The 18,756-nt window shown below is 43.2% G+C and overlaps 1 protein-coding gene across 1 annotated transcript in view; it reads left to right on the forward strand.

Annotated features, from left to right (window-relative positions):
- LOC145342093 (gamma-aminobutyric acid receptor subunit alpha-3-like) overlaps nucleotides 1-18,756 on the forward strand; it is a 265,641-nt gene that overhangs the window by 99,777 nt on the left and 147,108 nt on the right. The window lies entirely within an intron of this gene.

Here is an 18,756-nt window from a genome sequence, read left to right on the forward strand (position 1 = left end):
TTCAAGCAGTGAGTTTCAGACCCATATCATGCCCTTGAAAACCTACTCAAATTCTCCGACCCTGGCAAAACCCTCGGAAATTTCCTCCATACCTTCTTTAGTGTGGTCACATCCTTTCTGCAATGTGGTGACCAGATCTGTACACAGTACTCTGGCTATTGTTTCCTACAGTTCTAGTATCGCCTCCCCCTACTCCCATATTCTATATTTTAGCTAATTAAAAATAATTCTGGAAATCACCTTCCCTGTTATCTCCGGGATTTCTGCATTCCAAGGTCCTTTTGTTCCTTGATACTTCTCAATATCCTATCATTTGTTGATATTCACTAAGGAGAAGAACATGACAGATTTTGCGGTCAGGGACAGGTGTGTGAACGCTCTCAAAATTATCAATATATCGAAGGAGAAAGTGTCGGATATTTTCATGTATGTCCTCCTTGACCACAGATGAGGTTCCAGAGCACTGGAAAATAGCCAATGTTGTTCCCTTGTTTAAAAAAGGAAGCAGGGAAATTATAGGCCAGTAAGCCTGATGTCAATGGTGGTGAAGCTTTTGGGGAAGATGCTGAGGGATAGGAAGAAAATGGGCTAGTTAGTAACAGGCAGCATGGTTTTGTACAGAGAAGGTCATGGCACACCAACTTGATCATTAAGAACATAAGAACATAAGAAATAGGAGCAGGAGTAGGCCATCTATCCCCTCGAGCCTGCTCCGCCATTCAATAAGATCATGGCTGATCTGAAGTGGCTCAGTTCCACTTTCCCGCTTTCTCCCCATAACCCTTAATTCCCTTGTCTGACAAGAACCTATCTACCCGTGTCTTAAATATATTTAGCAAGGTAGCCTCCACCACTTCAACGGGCAGAGAATTCCAGAGATTCACCACCCTTTGAGTGAAGAAGTTCCTCCTCAACTCTGTTCTAAACTGCCCCCCCTTATCTTGAGGCTGTGCCCTCCAGTCTTGCTGTCCTTTCTGAGCGGGAAGAATCTCTCTACCTCTACCCTATCCATCCCTTTCATTATCTTATACGTCTCTATAAGATCCCCCCCCATCCTTCTAAACTCCAACGAGTACAGACCCAGTATATTTAGTCTCTCTTCATAGTCTAACCCCCTCATCTCCGGTATCAGCTGAGTGAACCTCCTCTGCACTTCCTCCAAGGCCAAAATATCCTTGCACAAGTGCGGTGACCAAAACTGCACACAGTACTCCAGCTGCGGCCTCACCAGTACCCTGTACAGTTACAGCAAGACCTCCCTGCTTTTGTATTCTATCCCCCTCGCTATAAAGGCCAGCATCCCATTCGCCTTCTTGATCACCTGCTGCACCTGCAGACTGGGTTTTTGCGACTCATGCACAAGGACCCCCAGGTCCCTCTGCACTGTAGCATGCTGCAGCTTTTTGCCCTTTAAATAGTAATCCATCCTACTATTATTTCTGCCAAACTGGATAACCTCACTCTTGCTAACATTATACTCCATCTGTCAGGTCCTCGCCCACTCGCTCAGCCTATCCAGATCCCTCTGCAGACTTTCCACAGCCTCCGCACAATTTGCTTTTCCACTCATCTTTGTGTCATCAGCAGATTTCGTCACCCTACACTCAACCCCCTCCTCCAGATCATCTATATAAATGGTAAATAGCTGAGGCCCCAGCACTGATCCCTGTGGCACTCCACTAGTCACCAACCACCAATCAGAATAGCACCCATTGATACCAACTCTCTGCCTCCTATTAGACAATGAATCCTCTATCCACGCTAACACCTTACCCCCAACTCCATGCCCCCTAACCTTCTGAAGCAACCTTTCGTGCGGCACCTTATCAAACGCCTTTTGAAAATTGAGAAACACCACATCCACCGGTTCCCCTCTGTCTACCGCACTAGACACATCCTCATAGAAATCCAATAAATTCGTCAGACACGACTTCCCCTTAATGAATCCGTGCTGCGTCTGCTCGATCAAACCATTCCTTTCCAGGTGCCTCACTATTTCTTCTTTGATGATGGATTCAAACATTTTTCCAACAACAGACGTTAAACTAACTGGCCTATAATTCCCTGCCTTTTGCCTGCTACCTTTTTTAAACAGCGGCGTAACATTAGCCATTTTCCAATATTCCGGCACTTCCCCGGAATCCAACGAAGTTTGGTAAATAATCACTAAGGCATCTACTATCACCTCTGCCATTTCCTTCAGAACCCTGGGATGCATTCCATCCGGTCCTGGGGACTTGTCCACCATCAGTCCCACTAGTCGATCAAGTGCTACCTCTCTAGTGACAGTAATCGCATTCAGGCCCTCAACTCCTACCATCCTTCTATCTTTAATATCCAGCAAACTATTCGCATCCTCCTCCGTGAAGACCGAGGCAAAAAACTTATTTAAGGCCTCAGCCATTTCCTCATCTCCCACTGCTAAATCCCCCCTCTCATCCTCCAAGGGTCCAACATTCACTCTAGCCAGCCTCCTCCTCTTTATATATTTGTAAAAACTCTTACTGTCCTTTTTTATATTTAGTGCTAGTTTAGCTTCATTGTCTATCCTTCCTTTCTTTATCAACTTCTTAGTCATTCTTTGTTGATTTTTAAACCTCTTCCAATCTTCTACTCGCCCACTACTTTTAGCCACTCTAAATGCATCAGCTTTTAATTTAATACTCTCTTTTATTTCCCTCGATAACCATGGCTGATTATCCCTCCTCCTACGTTCCTTCTTTACCATTGGAATACATTTCTGCTGAGTACCGAAAAAGATCTCCTTAAAAATCCTCCACTGTTCCTCAGCCGTCCTACCAACCAATCTGCGCCCCCAATTTACGTTCGCCAATTCCTCTCTCATCCTATCGTACTCCCCTCTGTTCAAACAGAGGACACAGGCTCGGGACCCTACTTTCTCATCCTCCATCTGCATCAAAAACTCAACCATACAATGATTGTTCGTCCCAAGAGGATACCTCACAACAAGGTCCCTAATTCTTCCTGCCTTGTTACACAACACCAGATCTAAGATAGCTCGCTCCCTCGTTGGTTCCGTCACGCACTGTTCAAGGAAACTATCCTTACAGCATTCCAAGAACTCTTCCTCAAGCCCACCGCGTCCGACTTGGGTCAACCAATCAATATGTAGATTGAAATCCCCCATAATTATCGCCGTTCCATTTCTGCACGCATCAATTATTTGCTTGTTTATAGCCCGCCCCACCTCCAAGTTATTATTTGGGGGCTTATAGACCACACCCACCAGCATCTTCCTCCCCTTACTATTCCTTATCTCCACCCACAATGATTCCACGTTCTGCTCTTTGGAGCCTATATCTTCCCTTACTACCGCCCTGATATTATCCTTAATCAGCAGAGCTACCCCCCCTCAACTTCTTCCTCCCTTCTATCCTTCCTAAACACTTGATACCCCTGGACATTCAGCTCCCAGTCCCTGTCACCCTGCAACCACGTTTCCGTAATGGCCACCAGATCATATCCATTTGTGCTGATCTGCGCCACCAGCTCATTCACTTTGTTCCGAATGCTTCGTGCATTCAGGTAAAGTGTCTTTATCCCAGCCTTTATCTGTACCCTATTTGAAGGAATGCTACCAACCTTTCTCATGCCCCCTACTCCCTTTATTATTGGGACATCCTCAACATTTTTCCACACCCGTACCCTCTCTTTTACTTCAGACATTGTAATTTCTCCTACCCCTGCACCCCTACCACCCCGCACCTCCCCCCCCCCCCCCCCCCCCCAGAGTTACTTTGAAGCCCTATCTACAGTCCTAGCTATACGATTTGCCAGGACTCTGGTCCCAGCATGGTTCAGATAATTGATGAGGGAAGGGATGTGTATGTAGTTTATATGGACTTTATTAAGGTGTTTGACACGGCCCCACATGGATTGGAACAAAAACTAATTTGGGATGGGCTGGCTGGATGGATACAGAACTAGCTTGATTATAGAAGACCAAGAGTAGTTGTAGAAGGGCGTTTAGTGATAGAACGGAGATCTGTAGCTAGTGGTGTTCCACCGGGATCAGTGCTGGGACCTCTGTTGTTTGTATAACGTACAAATGATCTAGAGCAAAATGTGGATAGTCTGATTAGTGAGTTTGTGGATGGCGTGAAGGTTGGTGGAGTTGCTGATAATGCCAGAGATTGCCAGAAGATACGTGGATAGATTGGAGGCTTGGGCACAGAAATAGCAGATGGAGTTTCATTGGGACAAATGCAAGATGATGCATTTTGGAGGATCAAATTTAAGTGTGAACTATATTGTAAATGCAGAACCCTTAGGAACATTGACATACAGAGGGTCTGGGCTTGCAGGTCCACAGTCCCCTAAAAGTGGCAACACAGGTGGCCAGGCTGATTAAGAAAGCGTATGGCATGCTAGTCTTTATCAGCTGGGGTCTTCCGTATGAGAGTAGGGAAATTATGTTGCAGCTATATGAAACCTTAGTTAAGCCGTATTTGGAGTATTGCATGCAGTTTTGTCACTACACTACCAGAAGGACATGGAAGCTTTGGAGAAAGTTCAAAGAAGGATCACCAGGATGTTGCCTGGTCTAGAGGGTGTTGGCTATGAGGAGAGATTGAATAAACTAGAATTATTTTCACTGGAAGGACAGTGGCTGAGGGGAGACCTGATAGAGACCTACAAATTATGAGAGGCATAGACAGGGTGGATAATCAGAGGCTTTTTCCACAGGTGGAAGTGTCAGTTACACGGGGGTATAGGTTCAGGATCAGAAAGGGAAAATTTAAAGGAGATGTGCAGGGGAAGTTTTTCAAACAGAGAGTGGTGGGTGCCTGGAACATGCTGCCAGACAAGATGGTGAAAGCAGGCACATTAGCAACGTTTTAGAAGCATCTGGATGGGTATATGAAGAGGGACGCAGTCCGAGTAAGGGCAGAATTTTTTTTAGTTTAGTTACAGCTTCATGATCAGCATGGGCTTTGAGGGCTGAAGGGCCTGTTCCTGTGCTGTACTTTTCTTTGTTCTTTGTTCTTTATTATTTTGCCATGTTTACCCTCCCCAAGTGCATCATCTCACAATTCTTTGGATTGAATTACCCATCTGACTAGTCCATTCATATCTGCCTACTTCATGATTGACCACATGGCCAGCATTTGTAACCTTCTGCAAAAATTTTAAAGCATGCCCCAACATTTGTCTAAATCATTGACACATACTACAAACTGAGAAAAAGACCGTACTGAGTGAAGTGGCTCAATGCAATAAATGCTGAGAGGATGTTTCTCCGTATGGGAGAGTCTCAGACCAATAGGCATAGTCTCAGAATGAAGGAGTGCTAATTTAAGACTGAGATGACGAGGAATTTCTTCTCTCGGAGGGCTGTGAGTATTTGGAACTCCTTGCCACAGAAAACTGTGGCTGCGGAGTCCATGTGTATATTTAAGACTAAGACAGATAGATTTTTGATCACTAAAGGAATCAGTTAGGAAAATGCACGTGAAAAATGTTGGATCAGTCATGATTCTATTGAATGGTGGAGCAGGCTCAAGGGGCCAGATGGCCTAGTCCTATTCTTCTTTCTTGTGACATTATAGAGGCTTGCAGAACCAATCTTCTAGTCACAAATACACCCACTAACCAGAAACCCTTACTTCTAATTCCTGTTCCACTTTTTGATCCAATGCTAATTTTCTCTTGAATCCCATGATGTTTTAATTTTCTGACCTCTCTGTTAGATCAATCCTTATGAAAAGCCTTGTTAAAATCCATGTCAACTCCATCAAGCATCTTTCTTGCTACTACAGTCAACCAGGACTTTGCTTTAACGAATGCATGCTGGTTGTTCTAGATTAATCTATGCCATGAGTCATGTGCCACATAAGATGATTAATGAGATACAGACACGCTTTGTTGACTTCTGCAGTCCATCGTTGGCTATGTTTACTGTCAAGTCTACCAAGACTCTTAGGTCTCTGTCAGTTTCATGCCAAGGTACTCTTAGTGGTCTTCATAAATTACAAGCGTAACCCATTTTATCCTTCTACATACAATTGTGCCTGTCTTATTTTGAGATTTGGGGGAGGGTTTTCAAACTGAGTTATATTTATGGATTTTGTATTAAAAAATTAAGTAAAGGCTACACAGGATTAAAAGGGAGGCCACAATTTGACAGACAGGACGGACTGAAGGTGTTTTTGTCACAGGGAATCCAATTGTTACGTCCAGTATTGCGCAATGGGCATTATAGGCAAACTCCAGAACATAAGGTCCTCAGACTACTTGTTGCCAGGCTCTCTCATCAAAGGATTAGAAAGTCAGGAAGAATTTGTTTGATTCCACCTACTTTTGAGGACAGAATTTACGTGTTCTCTTTCTCTGCCTTGATCACAATGTTTGTGTGTAAGAGGTGAGTGTTTCCTTATCCTCAGAGTGACTGTCCCAATTAAGTCCCAGTAAGCTTTATGCAGTTTTGAAATAAAGAAGGTTAGTTAAATCACCCACTTACCCCAAAATAACACAATGTTTCAGTGACTGATCTCACACAAACAAAGACTAGATGCAGGTGAAGATAATATACTGTTACAACTGAAAATTATTTCAGTCTCTTTTGTGTCAAGGGTATAGTTTCTGAGAAAAAAAGGTGGTAATTTAGTTGGAATATAGAAACATAGAAAATAGAAGCAGGAGTTGGTCAGTCGGCACTTCGAGCCACCCTGCCATTCATTATAATCATGGTGGATCATCCAACTCAATAGTCTGACCCTTCCTCCTCCGCCTCCCTGCCAGATCACCTTCACCCCAATATATCCAACTCATCTTGAAAATACACAATATTTTGGCCTCAACTACTTTCTGTGGTAGCGAATTTTACAGGTTCATCACACTCTGGGTGAAAATATTTCTCCTCATCACGGTCATTGAGGCTGTGTCTTACCCCATATCCTTAGACCTCTGGTTCTGGATTCTTCTACCATCAGGAACATCCTCCCTGCATTTACCCTGTCTAGCGCTGTTCAAATTTTGCATGTTCCTCTGAGATCCCCATCCCTTCATTCTTTTAAAATTCAGCAAATGTAACCATAAAAGATTCAGTCTCTTCTCATTTGTCAGTCTGCCATCCAAGGAATCATTCTGGTAAACCTTTGTTGCACTCCCTCTAGAGCAAGAACATTCTGCCTCAGATAAAAGTTCCTCAGTCCAAAGATGTGTTGGTTAGGTGGATTGGCCATGCTAAATTGCGCCTTAGTATCAGGGGGACTAGCTAAGGTAAATGTATGGGGCTATGGGAAAAGGGCCTGCGTAGGATTGTGGTTGGTGCAGACCCGGTGGGCCAAACAGTCCCTTTCTGCACTGTATGACTGATTCTATGATAGGGAGACCAAAACTGCATATAATATTCCAGGTGTGGCCTCACCAAGGCCTATATAACTGCAACAAGATATCCCTGATCCTGTACTAGAATCTTCTTGTGATGAAGGCCAAAGTGCCATTTGCCTGCTGCCGCTGCATTGTAGGCGACTGGTGAACGAGGACACCCAAGTTTCACTGCACATTCATTTCCCTCAATATACGTCCATTCAGATAATAATCCACCTTCCTGTTTTTGCTACAAAAATATGACCTCACATGTATCCACATTATAATGCATCTGGTATGTATTTGCCCACTCACTCAACTTGTCCAAATCTCTGCATCCTCCTCACAGCTCAGTCTCCCAACCAGCTTAGTGTTATCTGCACATTTGGAGGTATTACATTTAATTCCTTCAACTAATATATTTTGTGAATAGCTGGGGTCCTAGCACTGATCCCTGCAAAATCCCACTAGTCACTACCTGTCATTTGGAAAAAAAAATGTTTATTCCTATTCTTTGTTTCCAGTTTTCTATCCATCTGAATACACTACTCCCAAATGCATGTGCTTTAATTTTACATGCCAATCTCTGATCTGGATTTTTGTCAAAAGTTTTCTGAAAGTCCAATTAAGCTACATCCACTGGCACACCTCGTCAACTCTATTCGTTACATTCTCGCTTGAAGAGTTCCAGTAGATTTGTCAAGCATAATTTCCCTTTCGTAAGTCCATATTGACTCTGTTCAATTGTATCACATTTAATAGCTTTGCTATAAAATCTTTGATAATGGATTCTAGAATTTTCCCCACTACTGACGTCAGACTAACTGATCTACAACTGCCTGTTATCTCTCTATCTCCCTTTTTAGATAGTGGGGTTACATTAGCTACCTTCCAATGTGTAGGAACTGTTTCACAATCTATAGAATCTTGGAAGATGCCCATCAATGCATCCATTATTTCTCACGCCACTTCTCTGGGATGAAAATTATCAGGCCCTGGTGATTTATCGGCCTATAATCCCATCAATTTTCCCAACAACATTTCTCACTAATACTGATTTCCTTCAATTCCTCCCTCTCATTAAACCCTTTCCCCCCAGCAGTTCTGGTATCTTATTTTTGTCTTTCTCTGTGAAGAACCAAAGTATGTATTTAGTTGATCAGTCATCTCTTTGCGCTTCATTATGAATTTGCTTGTTTCCGCCTGTAAGGAATTTACATTTGTCCATACCAATCTTTCTCTTCTTACATACATATAGAAACTTTTACAGTCAGTTTATATGCCATCCGTAAGCTTATTCCCATACTCTATTTTCCCTTTCTTAATCAATCTTTTTGTCTCTTTTACTGAATTCTAAACTGCTCCCAATCTTCAGGTCTGTTGTTCTTGTATGCCTCCTTCTTGGATATAATACTATCTCTAATTTCCCTTGTAAACCATGGTTTGGCTACCTTTAGTAAAAAGTCTGACAACACCAGGTTTAAGTCCAACCGATTTATTTGATAGTGTTTACCCCACTCCAACGCCAGCATATCCTCATCTTGGCTACCTTTCCCATTATACTTTTGTGCCAGTCAGAAATAAACAATTGTTGCAGTTTACCCACGCACTCTTTAATTATGTGCCATTGCCTATCCACCATCATCCCTTTACGTAACCTTTCCCAATATCCATCACAGCCAAGTCATGCCTTAAACCATTATAGTTTCTTTATTACGTTTCAGGACACTCATCACAGAATCAGCTATGTCACACTCCATCTCAATGAAAAATTCTATCACATTACGGTCAATCATCCCTAAAGAGCATCACACAACTAGATTGCCAATTATTCCTTTCTCATCACACCATACCCAGTCTAGGATAGCCTGTTTGCTAATTAGTTCCTCAGCGTATTGGTCCTGAAAACCATTCCTTATACACTCCAGGAATTCCTCTTCTACAGTATTGTGACTAATTTGATTTGCCCAATCTATATGCAGATTAAAATCATTCATAATTACATATGTTACTTTATTTAGAATGATGAGGGGAGATATTATTGAAACTTACAAGATGCTGCGAGGCCTGGATAGAGTGGATGTGAAGAGAATGTTTCCACTCGTAGGTAAAGCTAGAACCAGAGGTTACAATCTTACATTAAAGGGATGATCCTTCAAAACAGAAATGGGGAGGAATTTTTACAGCCAGAGTGATGAATATGTGAAACTCTTTGCCGCAGAAGGCTGTGGAAGCCAGTTCAGTGTATGATAGGCCCCTAGAGTCAGCGGAAAATAGAGGAAAGAACATGTAGGCAGTTCACTGAAGAATAATAACCAGGTAATTACAGTAGTGGATTTCAATATAAATTGGGATAATCATAGTGTTAAGGGTTTAGAAGGAGTAGATTCCTTGTAATGTATCCAGGGGAGTTTTATGTATCACTCTGTGTCAGGCCCAACAAGGGATGGCACAGTGCTGGATCTGCTTCTGCGGAGTGAAGCTAGACAAGTCATAGAAATCATAGAAACCCATCGAGTCTGCACCAACAACAATCCCACATAGGCCCTATTCCTGTAATCCCACATATTTATCCCACTAATCCTTCTAACCCATGCATCCCAGGACACTAAGGGGCAACTTAGCATGCCAATCCACCTAACTTGCACATCTTTGGAATGTGGGAAGAAACCAGAGCACGTGGAGAAAACTCATGCAGACATGGGGAGAATGTGCAAACTCCACATAGACAGTAATCCAAACCAGGAATCAAACCCAGGCCCCTGGAGCTGTGAGGCAGCAGTGCTAACCACTGTGCCACCATGCTGCCCACTGTTCAATGTGGCAGTGGGGGAGCATTTTAGCAATCGTGGCCACAACAGTTCAAATTTGTTGAGGACAAGGAGAAAATTGGTCTGCAATAAACAGTTTTGGATTGGGGGAAAGCAGAATTTGTTAAAACAAGATAAAGCAAGATCTGGCCAAAGTTGACAGGCAACAGCACCTTATGGGAAAGTCTAGCTATTAGCTATGGGGAGAGGTTGGAGAAACTTGGTTTGTTCTCACTAGAATGACGGAGTTTGAGGGGCGACCTGATAGAAGTCTACAAGATTAGAAGTCTGCAAGATTATGAGGGGCATGAACAGAGTGGATAGTCAGAAGTTTTTTCCTAGGGCGGAAGAGTCAATTACTAGGGGGCATAGGTTTAAAGGAGATGAACGAGGCACATTTTTTACACAGAGAGTGGTGGGTGCCTGAAACTTGCTGTTGGGGGAAGTAGTGGAAGCAGGTACAATAGTGACTTTTAAGAGGCGCCTTGACAAATACATGAATAGGATGGGAATAGAGGGATATGGTCCCCGGAACGGTAGAGGGTTTTAGTTCAGTTAGGCAGCATGATTGGTACAGGCTTGGAGGGCCAAAGGGCCTGTTCTTTTGCTGCAATTTTCTTTGTTCTTTGTTCTTTGTCTACAGTGAGCAGTGGGGGCATTCAAAAAGGAGCTGGGAGAGTACAGGTCCAACATGTTCCCTGTAGCAGCAATAAGTTCAGGGAACCCCAAATGTCTAGGACAGTTCAGGTTTGAATATGAAAGAAGAGAAAACCTTTCAGCGAGTCAAAAAGGAGCAATTCAGTTGCGGCCCTAGAGGAATATAGCAAGTGCAAGAGAGGTCTTCATTAATAAATTAGAAGAGCAAAAAGAGGGCATGACCAAGGACATTGCAAAAGATTAGGGAGAATTCTAATAAATACATTAGGTTAACCAGGGAAACAGTAGGACCCATTGAAGACCAAGGAGGCAATCTGTGTGTGAAGCTGCAGGACATTGGAAGGGTGTTAAATGAATTCTTCTCATCGGTCTTCACTCAGGAAAAGGAGAACATAGGTACAGAATTCAGAAAAAGGTACTGTGAAGACCTTGAGCAGTTTGACATGGGAAGTGAGGAAATATTGGAGTTTTGACAGTCTTGAAAATGGACAAATTCCCAGGGCCAGATAAGTTGTATTTCAGGCTGCTGTGGGAGGCGAAGCAGGAAATTGCAGAAGCTCTGACACAAATTTTCAATTCTTTTCTGGCCACAGGGGAACTCATAGTAAGAAGTCTCACAACACCAGGTTAAAGTCCAACAGGTTTATTTGATAGCAAAAGCCACTAGCTTTTGGTGCACTGCTCCTTCGTCAGATAAGTAGGAGTTCTGTTCACAAGCAGGGCATATAAAGACACAAACTCAATTTACAAAATAATGGTTGGAATGCGAGTCTTTACAGGTAACCAAGTCTTAAAGGTACAGCCAATGTGAGCAGAGAGAGCGTTAAGCACAGGTTAAAGAGATGTGTGTTGTCTCTAGCCGGGATAGTTAGTGAGATTTTGCATGTCTAGGCAAGTTGTGCGGGTTACAGATAGTGTGACATGAACCCAAGATCCCAGTTGCAGCCGTCCTCATGCGTGCAGAACTTGACTATCAGTCTCTGCTCAGCTATTCTGCACTGCTGTGTGTCATGAAGGCCACCTTGGAGAATGCTTACCTGAAGATCAGAGGCCAAATGCCGGTCACAAGCATTCGGCCTCTGATCTCTGGGCAAGCGTTCTCCAAGGCGGCCTTCATGACACACGAAGTGCAGAGTCGCTGAGCAGAAACTGATAGTCAAGTTCTGCACACATGAGCATGGCCGCAACTGGGATCTTGGGTTCATGTCACACTATCTGTAACATCCAAGATTTGCCAGGAATTGCAAAATCTCACTAACTGTCCTGTCTGGAGACAACACACATCTCTTTACCCTGTGCTTAACACTCTCTCCACTCACATTGTCTGTACCTTTAAGGCTTGATTAGCTGTAAAGACTCACATTCCAACCATTATTTTGTAAATTGAGTTTGTGTCTTTATATGCCCTGCTTGTGAACAGAACTCCCACTCACCTGACAAAGGGGCAGCCAGCACTCCGAAAGCTAGTGGCTTTTGCTACCAAATAAACCTGTTGGACTTTAACCTGGTGTTGTAAGACTTCTTACTTAATTGGGGATAGTCAGCATGGTTTTATCAGAAGGAGGTTATGCCTAAGAAATTTGATAGAATTTTTGAAAATGTGATCTAGTATGCGATTGAGGGAAGTGCAGCTCATGTATTTTATATGGATTTTAGCAATGCCTTTGACAAGGTCCCACATTTTAACTTATTATTTATTTGTTATTATTTATTTGACTTATTATTCTCACATGCATTAGTATACAATGAAAAGTACTGTTTCTTGTGCGCTATGCAGACAAAGCATAGAGAAGGAAATGAGAGACTGCAGAATGTAATGTTACAGTTATAGCTAAAGTGTAGAGAACGATCAACTTAATGAAAAGTAGGTCCATTCAAAAATTAATGGCAGCAGGGAAGAAACTGACCTTGTGTCGGTTAATAAGTGACTTCAGACTTTTGTATTTTTTTTCCAACGGAAGAAGGTAGAAGAGAGAATGTCTGGGGTGTGTGGGGTCCTTAATTATGCCGAGGTAGCAAGAAGTATAGATAGAGTCAATGGATGAGAGGTTGGTTTGCATGATGGATTGGGCTACATTCGTGACCTTTTTCAGTTTCTTGCAGCCTTGGGCAGAGCAGGAGCCATACCAAGCTCTGATACAACCAGAAAGAACACTTTCTATGGCGCATCTGTAAAACATGATGAGAGTCATAATTAATGTGCCAAACTCCCTTAGTTTTCTGAGAAAATAGAGGCATTGGTAGGCTTTCTTAACTATAGTGTTAGCATGGGGAGGTTCAGGACAGGTTGTTGGCGATCTGGACATCTAAAAACTTGAAGCTCTCGACCATTTCTACTTCATCCCCGTTGATGTAGACAGAAGCATGTTCTCCATTACGCTTCCTGAAGTTGATTACAATCTTCTTTGTTTTGTTGACATTGAGGGAGAGATTATTGTTGCCACATCAGTTCACCTAATTCTCTTTCTCATTCCTGTACTCTGTCTCATCATCATTTGAGATCCGACCCACTACGATGGTGTCTTCAGCAAACTTGAAAATTGAGCTGGAGGGGAATTTGGCCACATGGTCATAGGTGTATGAGGAGTATAGTAGGGGGCTGAGAACACAGCCTTGTGGGGCACTGGTGTTGAGGATGATCGTGGAGGAGGGTTGTTGCCTATCCTTACTGATTGTGGTATGTGAGTTAGGATGTTCAGTATCCAGTCACAGAGGGAGGAGATGAGGCCCGGGCCACAGAGTTTGGAGATGAGTTTCGCAGGAATAACGATGTTGAAGGTGGAGTTGCATTCAATAAATAGGAGTCTGACAGAGCTGTCTTTGATATCTAGTTGTTCCAGGGTTGAGTGCAGGGCCAGAGAGATAGTGTCTGCTATGAAACTTTTGCGGCGGTAGGTGACATGGGATCACATGGGAGACTGATTGAGAAGGTTGAAGCAGATGGAATTCCAGGTAACTTGGTGAGGTGGAGCTGAAACTGGCTTAGTAATAGAACACAAAGCGTGATGGAATGACTGGAGGCTGGTGTCCAGTGGCATGCCACAAGATTCAGTGCTGTGACCCTGATTGTTTGTTATATATATAAATTATATAGGTGATAACATTTTAGTTTAAAGTTTATTTATTGGTGTCACAGGTAGGCTTACATTAACAATGCAATTAAGTTAATGTGAAAATCTCCTCGTCATCACACTCAGTGCCTATTCAGGTACACTGAGGGAGAATTTAGCATGGCTAAAGCATCTAACCAGCATGTCTTTGGATTGTGGAAGGAAACTGGAGCACCCAGAGAAAACCCATGTAGACATGGGGAGAACATGCAGACTCCACACACACAGTGAGTGACCTGTGTGCGTGGAGATCCCTGGCACTGTGAGGCAGCAGTGCTAACCATCTGCCACCATGCCACCTGTGGGCAAATAACAAGCAAGCTTGCAAATGACACCAAGATTGGTAGGGTGGTTAATAGTGAAGAAGAAAGTCGTGGGTTACAGGAAGGTAAAGATGGGTTGGCCAGATGGTAGAGTAGTGGCAGGTAGTATTTAACACTGATAAGTATGAGGTGATGCACTTTGGAAGAAGCAACAAGACAAGGGAGTATTTAATGAATGGTAGGACACGAAGAAGCTCAGAGGACTAGATGGATTTTGGGGTACTTATTCACAGATCCCTGAAAGCAGCAAAACAGGTGAATAGGATAGTTAAGAAAGCATATTGGACACTTTCTTTTATCAATTGTGGCATGGAGTGTCAGAGCAAGGTAGTAATGTTGGAGCTGTACAGAACATTGGTTCGGCCACAGCTAGAGTACTTTGTGCAGTTCTGATCACCTCACTATAGGAAGAATGTGATAACACAGGAGGGGAGCGGGGCGAAGGTTACAGGTGTGATTCACCAGCAAGTTGCCTGAGATAGAGCGTTTGAATTATAAGGAGAGAGTGGAAAAGCTTGTTTTAGTCTTATTTTCTTTAGAGCAGTGAAGGCTAAGGGGGGGCATGATTGAGGTGTATAAGATTATGAGGGGTATAGACAAGGTGAGCAGGGAGCAGTTGTTCCCCTTGGTTGAGGGGTCAGTCATGAAGGGGCATAGTTTTAGAGTGATGGGCAGGAGACTTAGAAGGGATTTGAGAAAAGAAATTTCACTTGGAGGGTGATGGGAATCTGGAGTGTACTGCTTGGGCAAGTAGTCAAGGCTGGAAACCTTACATCTTTTAAAAAATATTTGGATAAGCATCTGAAATATCATAACCTTTAAGGATATGGGACAAGTATTGATAAATGGAATTAGTGGTAGTTATTGTTGGTGCAGACTCAAGGGGCCAAAGAGTTGTTTCTGCACTGTACAACTCCACAACTCTATACTACATCAAAACTGTATCTTGGATGATATTGAGATTGATTTCATTTGATTATCCCACTAAACACTTTTGAAATGCTTGAACAGCAACTTGATTCAATGTAGCTTTTCAATTTCAATTTAAGAAACAAATAACCTTCAGGTTTGATGTTCTTCCATTGAGATAGGAATGTCTACAGTTACTTTCAGAGGTAATTCTCAAATCACACCCCCTTGAGTACACTGATTTGGCAGATAACTAATGACTTACCATGGATTAAAGCCAAGCCCTAGAGGAGGCTACGTTTTTATCCAGTTTTTCCCCAGGCTGTGCTATTCGATGATTCTTTATGCTGTACTTGTACCAAATGCTTTCCAGTGAAGGCTGCTCCATAACTCTCTTGAACTACTTTCATCTCAAAGAAGTGCTCTCAATATTCTTTCACCATCATCAATGAAGTGACCTCAAAAACTCTGAACACTTGTTCTTACAAAAAACTATTTTTGGGATTTTTTTTCCTTAGGGCCCAATGAGTTAATTGCTTAACATATATTTGCCCACCAGACACAGTAAGAGGACTAGGCAGGCATATCCTCTGGATATACTGCTTTGGATATGGTTGGGGGAATGGTCTGTCCGGGGAGAGCAGCAACAACCAAATTCATTGCACCACTGTCGACTCTGCTGTATGGGAGAGAAGGAGAAAGTGTGGGAAGCAATAGGGATTCAGTTGTATGGGGAATAGATAGACATTTCTGTGGCTGCAAACGAAACTCAAGGTTGGTGTATTTTCTCCCTGGTGCTAGGATCAAGGGCATCTGAAAGTTGCTACAGGACATTATGGAGGGGGAGGATGAACAGCCAATGGTTGTGGTACACAATGGTACTGTGATAACCCTCAGGATTTACATGGGGAATTCTTGATTGATCTCCCTGTGGGACTCATAGAATATGAATTCCTGTGGTAATAGGTAATTGCCTATCCTGGTGGAACTCATCTCCTTCAGCTGGTCGATTGATTCATCATCGTGGATGGGATTCATGTATACACACCACAGAGTTGTGGTTTAACTTTGATTTGAGAATCAAGCATCGTTCCTTTCTATGACAGAGGTAAAAAGATGTGATGGGGTCTGAAAAGCAGAATATAAGGAGTTAGGAAGAGAGTAGAAAAGTAGGAATCAAAGATAGTGGTCTCAAGATTACTACCAGTGCCACGTGCTATTCGGAGTAGAAACAGCAAGATGTATTAGTGAGTATGGTGGCTGGAATACTCCAAAAAAGTCCAAGTGTTGAATTCACAGGAAAACTGGAGTAATTCATGGTGGTTTTTTTTCAGTGGGAGTTTACACTAGAATCTCCGATACCCTGTGCACTGCAGAGGCCACCAGCATGAATATCATTAGATTTCAGGGGGCAGGGTCTATCCCCACTGGAGATGCTGAAACCAGTGGGCCTCTGCACATGTGCAGTAGCCCCAAACTGTCAACCTCCCATTTGCTGGCCAGCATAATCAAAGGACCCCAATGCACTCCGGATATAATCTCTTCTATCTTCTTCCATCAGGAAATAAGAGCCTGAGATCACGTACCAACCAACTCAAGAACACTTTCTACCCTGCTGCCATCAGATTTTTGAATGGACCTGCCTCACATCAAGTTGATCTTTCTCTACACTGTGGCTATGATTGTAACACTATATTCTGTACTCCCTCCTTCCCTTCTCTATGAGCAGTATACTTTTTCTGTATATTGTGCAAGAAAAATTACTTTTGACTATATCCCAATACTTGCGACAATAATGAATCAAATCAAATCAAAATGGGAAGACAGATTACTATCTGAATGGCTGTAGATTGAGAGAAGGGAACATGAATTGACACCTGGGTGTGAAGATAAGCATTCAGGTGCTGCAGGCCGTGAAGAAGCCAAGTGGTATGTTGACCTCCATCACAAGAGGATTCGAGTACAGGAGCAGAGATGTATTACTGCAGTTATACAGGGCCTTGTTGAAATCACGCCTGGAATATAGAGTGCAGTTTTGGACTCCTTATCTGAGGAAGAGTATTCTTGCTATGGAGAGGATGCAACAAAATCAATTCTAACTGATTCCTGGGATGGAGGGAATGACATACGAGGGGAGACTGAGTCAGTTAGGAAACTATTCGCTGGAGTTTAGAAGAATGAGGGGGGGGTGGGGTGGCGGGTGGAATCTCATAGAAACCCATGAAGTTTTAACAGGACTAGTCAGGGGAAATGTAGAAAGATGTTTTCAATGGTGGGGCATCCAGAAGCCAGAGTCATAGTCTAAGGATATGGGGTAAATCTTTTAGGAATGAAGTGAGGAGAAAATTCTTCACCTAGAGAGTGGTGAGCCTGTAGAATTTGTTACCACAGAAAGCAGTTGAGGCTGAAACACTGTGGAGGCAATCTTACTAAAAATATTCTAAGTGGAAAAACAGTGTCAAAATGGGAGAGCAAATGCCCATTTTTTGGGCTCGGTCCCCAACTTAATCAGAAGGCACTTCGAAAAAAAACTGAGGCTGTTGCAGGCTTTGATGTCAGCCTTTTGATTGATGACAACTTTACCCTTTGAGTAACCAGGCACGGAACAGAGTTTTCTGAAGCAGTTGTTTTAATACAAGCTATAGCAAGGATGTTGGGAAGCTACATTCACATCCCTGTAGCTAGCCAGAATGGCATATTCTAAGAAGCAAAGGCAATTAAAGTTTTCAAAACCAATTACAAGTAATTAGCATAAACCAATCACAAAATTTCATAGTACAGTTCATTTCTATTTCTGTGGTTCACTCCCATTTTTCAGATATCTGATTTATGTGCTTTGCAAAAATTACTGTCTGTCTGTGAAGGCTCTTATAAGAAGACATTTGTTTTTCAGCCTGTGTGATTTTTTAAAATGTGTGTGACTATTAACTTTTACAAGACAGTATGTGATTCTCATCAACAAGATGAGTGGGCAGAGCCTTTTCATGCTGAGAAGCCAACTGCTAAGCTCTAGTGGTGCCATTACCCTGAACTCTCAGTGCACTGAGTACAAGTATGTACATAATGCTCTGAGAGCTCTGTCACTCCAAATACACCCAACTTTGATCCATCCCCAGTCATCCCACGCCGGCTGATCCCCACCCCCCGAACTCTTCCCCCTCCACCCTGACCGAATGCAGCTCCTGACCCACCCTCAGCTGATTCTCACCCTAAATCCCCACCCCCATGAGGAGTAACCCTCCACCCCGCTTCCCTTCCAGAGCTCCTGCACTGCCTTCCAGTCAAGGCTCCACCTCTGTCATGGACCAACTCCTCAGGCCCAGCCCCTTTGGGCTATAAACTCTGCTTAGGCCCTGCTCCCTTGGCACTGGTGCCTGGCGGATGGTAATGTCAGGCTGGCACTGGCCAAGGGGCACTTGTCCTGTCCTGCCTCCAATCACCTGGGGGAGGGGAGAGGGGCTCAATGGCCTCCAATCCCACTGGTGAGACCATCACATCAGATCCCCGTTCCTCACTCGTTCCACAATTGTGTCCAGGACTCACTAATCACATTAAAATCCCCTGATTAATATTGAAAGCAGCCTCATGCCCTTCTTGGGCACAAAGCTGATTACG

Source organism: Carcharhinus amblyrhynchos, chromosome 4 (genome assembly GCF_965287045.1).
Source record: "Carcharhinus amblyrhynchos chromosome 4, sCarAmb.v2.hapA, whole genome shotgun sequence".
NCBI classification, from domain to species: domain Eukaryota; kingdom Metazoa; phylum Chordata; class Chondrichthyes; order Carcharhiniformes; family Carcharhinidae; genus Carcharhinus; species Carcharhinus amblyrhynchos.